Source organism: Puma concolor, chromosome D1 (genome assembly GCF_028749965.1).
Source record: "Puma concolor isolate L17-30 chromosome D1, mPumCon1.1.hap2, whole genome shotgun sequence".
NCBI lineage: Eukaryota > Metazoa > Chordata > Mammalia > Carnivora > Felidae > Puma > Puma concolor.
Window position 1 is genome coordinate 4,655,924 of NC_141676.1, and position 7,915 is coordinate 4,663,838.

Sequence of the window (7,915 nt, forward strand, 5' to 3'; positions counted from 1 at the left end):
GGCTGCAGGAGCGACTCCGCCCAGCTCTTGCCCGCACAAATACACAAATAGCAGTAAGTGTGATAGATGTGCCGAGAAGCACAGAGGAGGTGAGATTAAGAAGGATCCAGAGGAGCCGGTTCCTAAGCCCCAGGGGCAGACAGGCAGCAGAGCGGCGGCGTCCTGGAGACGGGGAAGGACAGGATGTTCTCCGGGAAGGATGGTGAGAAGTTGGGCATGGCCAGTCCAGAAGGTTTTAAGGGGCGGGTGGGGGGCGGGGGGGCCGCCTGAGGAGCCGGGGCGGGAAAGACAGGGAGACAGGGAATCACCCGGGTTAGGACCAAGGGCTCCGGTCAGGCCACCTCCTGACTTGACTTCCCGTCTGTAAAACGGCCTCGATCGTCATGCCAGCCTCACAGAGGATCAAATCAAGCAGGAAGAGGATGCCTGGGTGCCGGTGTGGCACACGGTGGGTGGTCAGCAGCTACTGGTCGAAGCCACGGGAGCAGAAACGAGGAAAGCGGGGGGGTCCGGGGTCGCCGGTGCAAGGTGTTGGGGAGCGTGCCTGCTGCCTAGAATTCGTCCAATGGATCTAGAACATCCACGGCCATCGGATCACAGCCACCGCCTTCGAGAGGCCCCCTTTGCTCGTACCAAAGGTGTCTCCTTCAGTCCTTTGCCCTGAACCTGTCACGTTTACTAGTTCCGTTCTCAGGTGTGGCTGGACGTAATGCACGCACGATACGTCATGTTCTACCGTCTTGGCTAAAAAAGAGAAGATAAGGCAGCTACCTGACCGTGTTACAGTTCATTTTTAAAGTAGCGTTTTCTGCACGTGCTTTTAGTCCAAGAAAAGCGCAGATGGAAGCAATAGTTTTTGTCTTTGCAGAAGATTCTGAAGTTCATTTTAAGAGTGTAATATTGGGGCGCCTGGGTGGCTCAGTCGGTTGGACGTCCGACTTCAGCTCAGGTCACGATCTGGCGGTCTGTGAGTTCCAGCCCCGCGTCGGGCTCTGGGCTGATGGCTCAGAGCCTGGAGCCTGCTTCCGATTCTGTGTCTCCCTCTCTCTCTCTGCCCCTCCCCCGTTCATGCTCTGTCTCTCTCTGTCTCAAAAAGAATAAATAAACGTTAAAAGAAAATTTTAGGAGTGTAATATTGTTTAATCTTAAGACTGGGGCAGTTTTGCCGGAAGAGCTCTCTTTTAAAGTTTTTTTTTAAGTTTATTTTACTTATTGAGAAAGAGAGAACGAACACGGGAGGGCAGAGAGAGAATCCCAAGCAGGCTCTACACTGTGGAGCGAAATAACTTCAGTTTTATTTATTTCAGTAATCTCTACACCCCGCGTGGAGCTCGAATTCACGACTCCGTGATCAAGAGTTGCGTGCTTCTCCAACTGAGCCAGCCAAATGCCCCGTGGGAAAAAAAACTCTTTTTTTTAACGTTTATTTATTTTTGAGAGAGAGAGAGAGACAGAGCACGAGGTGGGGGAGGGGTAGAGAGAGAGGGAGACACAGAATCCGAAGCAGGCTCCAGGCTCTGAGCTGTCAGCACAGAGCCCGATGAGGGGCTCGAACCCGTGAACCTGAGCCGAAGTCGGAACTTAACGGACTGAGCCACCCAGGCGCCCCCACTCATGGCAAAATTTTTAACAGACGCCTCAGCGCTAGTCGCTTTGAATTGCTTGTGATTTCAAAAAAAAAAAAGTCGGCCTGGCTGCTGTTGACACGGGCTAACACGTGTTTGTTTAGCTGTGGAATCACTCACCCGAGAGTTCAATGTTCAGCTTGCCCCAGCCCCTGGAACTGCAGCAGGGAGCAGGGCTGGTGAGACCCTTGCAAGGAGGCCACTGCCTGTCTGCCCTTTGTCCCCTCAGTGACACGAGTCCGTTCTGGCCCTGCAGAGGACCAGGCGAAGACCCCGAGCGTCTCTCTTGGATCTTTGGGGACACTGAAGGCTGGCGGACTGGGATCCTCACTGCCATTCCTGGGAGGGAGGACGAGCCTGAGGCTCAGAGTGGGGTGATTGCTATCACCAGTGGCACAGAGTGCCCCGGACTCCACCACACTGGGCTAGTCCCCGGGGCCCCTGGCGGGCCCTGGTAGCGGGGGGGGGGGGGGGGGGGGGGGAGGGTGGTGGTGAGGCTGGTCAGGAGCCTGGCGCTCGCTTGGGGTGGGAGGCCTTTGCTGTTCCCTCCTCCTGGACCCTCTCTCTGCCCCACCCTTACCTGAGCAGCCACTTCTCCACCTGGCTGATGTCACCTCCTGAATCCTCTCAGATGCCCCACTCTCAGCCTGATCTCTCTGCTCAGCCCTGATCCCTCTAGCCCCGGGGGGTCCCCCGCAGCCCGACGCGGAAGGGGCTTCCTCCCTGGAGACAGAGACCCCGGAATCACTCCAGCCTCTCGCGTCCCCTTTGGTCAGCCGGGCGGGGTTCGGGTCACCCAGAAAAGCCAAAGCCTCAGGTCGCCACCGGCCACGGGGGCCCCTGGGCCGGCCTCTCCTCCTCCCAGTAAAGTGGGGAGCCCAGGAGGCCATGCTGGGCAAGACGGCTGTGCCCTGCCTGGGCCCCCAGGACCGCTGCATCCTGCCCGGTGGCTCCCAGCGGAGAAAGGGCCAGAAGCGGGGAGCAGGAAACTTGCTCCATGTTGGGCCCGGGGACGTGGCCCAAGGTCGGAGATGGGGAGGGCTGATGGCCACGGGGGACGTGGGTACAGGCACCTGCTGCCGCCACAGCCTTCACGCCAGGGGAGCGCGGTGGACCGGCCAAGAGGGGAACGCGCTGTCCTCTGGCTGGCCCTCCGGTCCCCTGTGAGCCCAGACGCTGCCGCTTCTGGGCGTTTCCCCGCAGCCCCAAAGATCGGACCCGTCTGTGCAGCCAGGAAATACAGAGAGGGAGACGGGCCCCGCGAAGGGCCCCGGGGTGTGCGCTGGCTGGGCAGGGGCAGGGCGGGCGCGACGCTACCTGTCTCCTCTAGGCTGACCGCCTTCCCTGCAGGCGAGAGGGGAAGGTATGTTCTGACAGGGACCGAGGCTGGGGCATGAGAGATAACAGGGCGCCTCGAGAAGGAACGAGAGGGGGTGAGGTCGCAGGGTGCCCGGTTGAAGATGAGGGGCCCTGGGAGCAGTCCCACCCGCACCCGCCAGCCTACCCACCCAGGTAAGGCTTGGGTCCAGTGCCACCCAATCCTGAAGCTGCTCCCTCCGCCGCCCAGTGCCCCGTGGGTAGTGGGCGCAGTGAGGATGCGGTGGGACGGCCAGGCTGGCATCGGGCCCTCGGGCAGACGGGAGGCAGAGCTGGGCTGCCCTGGGGAGGAGCCAGGGTGTGAGCAAGTCTCCGTGCCAGGCAGCCTTCCGGGCACTGGGTCAGACAAACAGACGGCAGAGGCGTGGCAGCGTGTTACTGGCCCCGTGGCTTTCAGAGGCCTCCGTGCCAGCGGGGTTGAGAAGGTCAAGATGGGTCGAACTTGGACTCCGGCCATCGGGAGCCGCAAAGGATTGGACTCTCTCCCTCCCCAGCTTTGGCCACCCATGGACCGAGGCGTGGGCTCCCCGGGGCTGTCTGCAGGGCCACTCACTCAACAATCCCTTCCTTCCTTCCTTCGTGGGGTGTTTGCTGAACAGCCGCTCTGTGCCAAGATCTACCCTGGGCACACCCTGGCCACCAGGGAATCCCCGCCTTCCTGCCCTAAGTTCATCCACCCTCTGAGAGGGAGACACACACACTTCAGCGGGAGCTCTGATGAGGGCAGCCCAGGGGACACAGGGCAGGCCTCCTGAGCGGGTGATGGGCACAGCAGGGAAGGCTTCTCGGAGGCAGCGTCCGTGGAGCTTGGTTTCGGGTGTGGAGGTGGGGAAGGGCCTTGTCTACCCCGAGGCCAAGGCCTCACCCGCACTTCCGTGGCACCGCCCCTCGTCAGCAGCCGGGGGAGGCCCCCGAGACGGAGGCCAGCACTCTGTCTGTGGGGAGCGGGGAGACCCAATACTCCCCTTCCCCGAAGAACACTCCATCCTCCATCACTTCCTGGACCTGTTCCTGCAGGCCATTCCTACTGCCTCCTCCTGGGCCCAAGCAGACGGAGAAGAGGGTCCAGTCGCTGCCAGCAGGGCTGGGGCCGGCAACAGGCTCGGGCCCCCGGGCCCCCGGTTGTGGTCATCGCCTGCGTCTACATCCTGGACACCGACCCCCTTCTTCGGAGAAGGTCACCTCCCGGTTCTCAGTCCCCGTGGCTCAGCCACGGCGCCTCCCAGCCACCTCAGCCTGAGCCCAGGGCTGGCCAGCCAGAGTGTGTGCCCCTGGCCCCCGGGGCACTGCCACCCGTCTAGGAATGGATCCGTGGCCAAGCGGAGTCAATGAAATGCAACTTTGGGACTTTAGCTGGGACCCGGAGGCAAGAGGAACGCTCTCTCCCCTGGAGTTGCAACATCGGTGGGACGCCCACATTCCTGCCACTAGGAGGGAGACCACGGAGGGAGGAGGGAGGCCTGGAACAGCATTGGCAACTCCGGACACCTCAGCCCGCGGCTCGGTCACATCCTCTGGGCCTTCAGCACCATCCGCGGTGCTGGGTGAGCCCGGCCTGGTGATGGATTGGGAGCCCGGAGGTCAGACCAGAGGCCAGCCTGGCCCCTGATTTGCTCCGTGACCCAGGCCACGCACTGCCCTTCTCTGAGCTTCTGTTGACAGTAGGCTTTGGCCCCTGCCTTGTAAAAAGCACACAGGCTAGCAGGGCCCCAGGTGAGACAAGGTGACAGGCCTGGGCCACGGGCGTCCTCAGTTGACAGCCTCAGGAGAGAGGCGAGGCGGACTGGCGGCCCTCCTCCCTTCATCCTGCTGCACCGTCCTTGGGACACAGAGCTACTCCAGGCTTGCTGGGTAGTGTAAGCCCTGAGGCACAGCTAAAGCAACAGGAGACACTGGGGCGCCTGGGCGACGCAGTCGGTTAAGCGTCCAACTTCGGCTCGGGTCACGATCTCACGGTTCGTGGGTTCGAGCCCCGCGTCGGGCTCTGTGCGGACAGCTCGGAGCCTGGAGCCTGCTTCCGATTCTGTGTCTCCCTCTCTCTCTACCTCTCCCTGCTTGCTTTCTCTGTCTGCCTGTCTGTCTGTCTCTCTCTCTCTCTCTCAAAAATCAACAGCAACAAATCTTCAAGAAGTAAAAAAGAAACAGGAGTCGGGGAGGAGGGGGCTCACACTCCTGGGTTTGGACACACGCCCCGCCACCTTCTGGCTGTGTGGCCTGTGGCAAATGGCACCACTTCTTCAGGCCTCGCTTTTTCCACCTGTTCAGTGGGAAGGATGATAATCGTAACAGCCGATTGTCTGTTGTCACCTCGAGTGTAGGCACTGGGGCTCGGATCTCCGCGTGTGATCTTGCTTTCTGTCCCACACGACTGTGCGTAGACCTCACTCTGTTTTCTAAACAAGGACCCAGAGGAAGAGGAGACCAGACCCACAGAACTGGCTTAAAAACCCCAGTTTTTCTGTTCAAAAGCCAGAGACCCCAACTACTTCCTTTAAGATCTTTCTAACCGGGCCGTCTCAAGCCAGGCTCAGCCAGGAACACAGAGAGGGATGGAACCCAGGCACGTGGGGGCTTTGCCCCTGGAAGAGCTGGGAGAGCCAAGGGCAGGCCAAGGGCAGGCATGTCCGCTGACCCAGGGTGCTTGGAAATCAGGAAACGCAGGAATTGCAGGACCCCGCGCCACCAGGGGGTGAGCTGCGGGAAGACACCCCCCCCCCCCCACCAGAAATCACTGGCCAAGTGTCACATCTGGGAAAGCCTACGCCACCACCATTGTTTCCCTCTGGCCTCCCAGACCTCGAGCAGAGCAAACGCCTGTAATCAGCAGAAACTACCCGGAGCCCTGATGCAGGGGATTCTGGGGAATGTAGTTCTTGGGGTCGGCGTGTCCCCTTTTGTCCACCTTCCTGCGCTCCACGTTAACGTCCTTGAGATTCCTTCGTAGCGTGGCGTGTGCTCCTTGTCACCGTGGTGGTACTCAGTTGTGAGATAGACCACAACCCGTCTGTACGTTCTACTTCTCCGGGGCATCTGACTTCTTTCCTCTTTGGGGCTAGTACGAGAGGTGCTGCGGGGTGTCGTTCACGCGTGTCTGTCGGTGGACGTAAGTGCTCATTTCTATCAAGTTCGGACCTGGATCCCGGAGTGCAATTCCTGGTCCTTAAGACGTGTGTGTGTTCGCACCTCGTTATGAGAGATGTCAGACCTGCAGACTTGAAAAACTCGTTCGGGGGATCCCATATGCACTTCACCTAGACGCCATGACTGACATTCGACTGCAATCTTGTTTCCATCCGCCCGCTCCTCGGTCCATCCATTGATCTATCTACTGTTGCTGAGGCAACGATATAATTTAAGGGAAAAAAAAGGCAGCATGCAAAACTATTCAAAAGGTCATAGACTCAGAGAGATTGGAAAGATATTAAGCAAACCCCCACTGGCCACGTTGACCTTTGCCTGGTAGGATTTTTTTTTTCTCGTTTAGTATTTCCCACGTTTTCTGCAGTAAACACCTATTCCTTTTTGTGATCAAGAAGAAATCCATTTTAATTCTTTCTTAACGCTTACTTATTTATTGAGAGAGAGACAGAGACAGAGAGACAGGGAGCGCATGCGCAAGCAGAGAAGGGGTGGAGAGAAGAGAGAGAGAGAATCCAAGCAGGCTTGGGGCTCTCAGCGCTGAACCCTGTGTGGGGCTGGAACTCATGAACCGCGAGATCATGACCTGAGCCCAAATCACAAGTCGGACACTTAACCGACTGAGCCACCCAGGCGCCCTGAAAAAAATCCATGTGAGATTAAAAGAGAGGGGGCTCCTGGGTGGCTCAGTCGGTTAAGCGTCTGACTTTGGCTCAGGTCATGATCTTGCAGTTCGTGAGTTCGAGCCCCGCATCAGGCTCTGGGCTGACAGCTCACAGCCTGGAGCCTGCTTCAGGTTGTGTCTCCCTCTCTCTCTGCTTGTCCCTGCTCGTGCTCTCTCTCTTTCTCTCTGTCTCTCTCTCTCAAAAAAAAAGCATTAACATTTTTTTAATTAAGAAAAAAAGCTTTGTCCTTTGTACGAATGGAATTTCTTCCCTTGGGGAAGGGAAGCAATGGAGAGGTGAGCAGAGACAAGGGTAGGGAGGAGGAAGGGGTGGCTGCGTCCCCTCCCAACAAAGCAGGAGGCCGGGGAAGAATCAGGTGCCAGCTGGAGAAAGAAGAGGGGAGGAGGTTGGCCAGAGACCATCAATTCTGGGCAAAACCCTCACCTGCCTTGCTAGAAGAAAGTGTTGTGGTTACCAGGGTCCCCCAAGGGCAGAAACAATGATCCCCAAGATGATGCAGCAGTCGTTGGGGGGAAGCAGTCCGTTGGCAGCTTCTGAGACCGGCCAGGGCTTTCGGAACATGGGGATCAGAGTTCAGTCCTGGGGATGCGGCTTGAGCTCCCCAGAAGAAGAAAAGATGGGAGGGGCCAAGGAAGTACAACAGAAGCAAACTGCCCCCCCCCAACCTCCTGATACTAAGAGGTGTGAGCAAAGGGCTCAGAGGGACACCCCAAGGTGAGAAAAGGAAAAGGTGGTCAGTTAAAGGGGGAGAATCTCATCACCCACAGCACTCAAGAAGGAAATTGGGGAGAAGGTACTGGAGGAAGAAACCAGGGTACTGTGTGTGTTTTGTCTAGGTGTTTATTTCTATGAAAAGCTTTTTTTTTTTTTTTAATTTTTTTTTAACGTTTATTTATTTTTGAGACAGAGAGAGCATGAACGAGGGAGGAGCAGACAGAGAGGGAGACACAGAATCAGAAGCAGGCTCCAGGCTCTGAGCCATCAGCCCAGAGCCCGACGCGGGGCTCGAACTCACAGACCGCGAGATTGCGAGATCGTGACCTGAGCTGAAGTTGGACGCTTAACCAACTAAACCACCCAGGCGCCCCT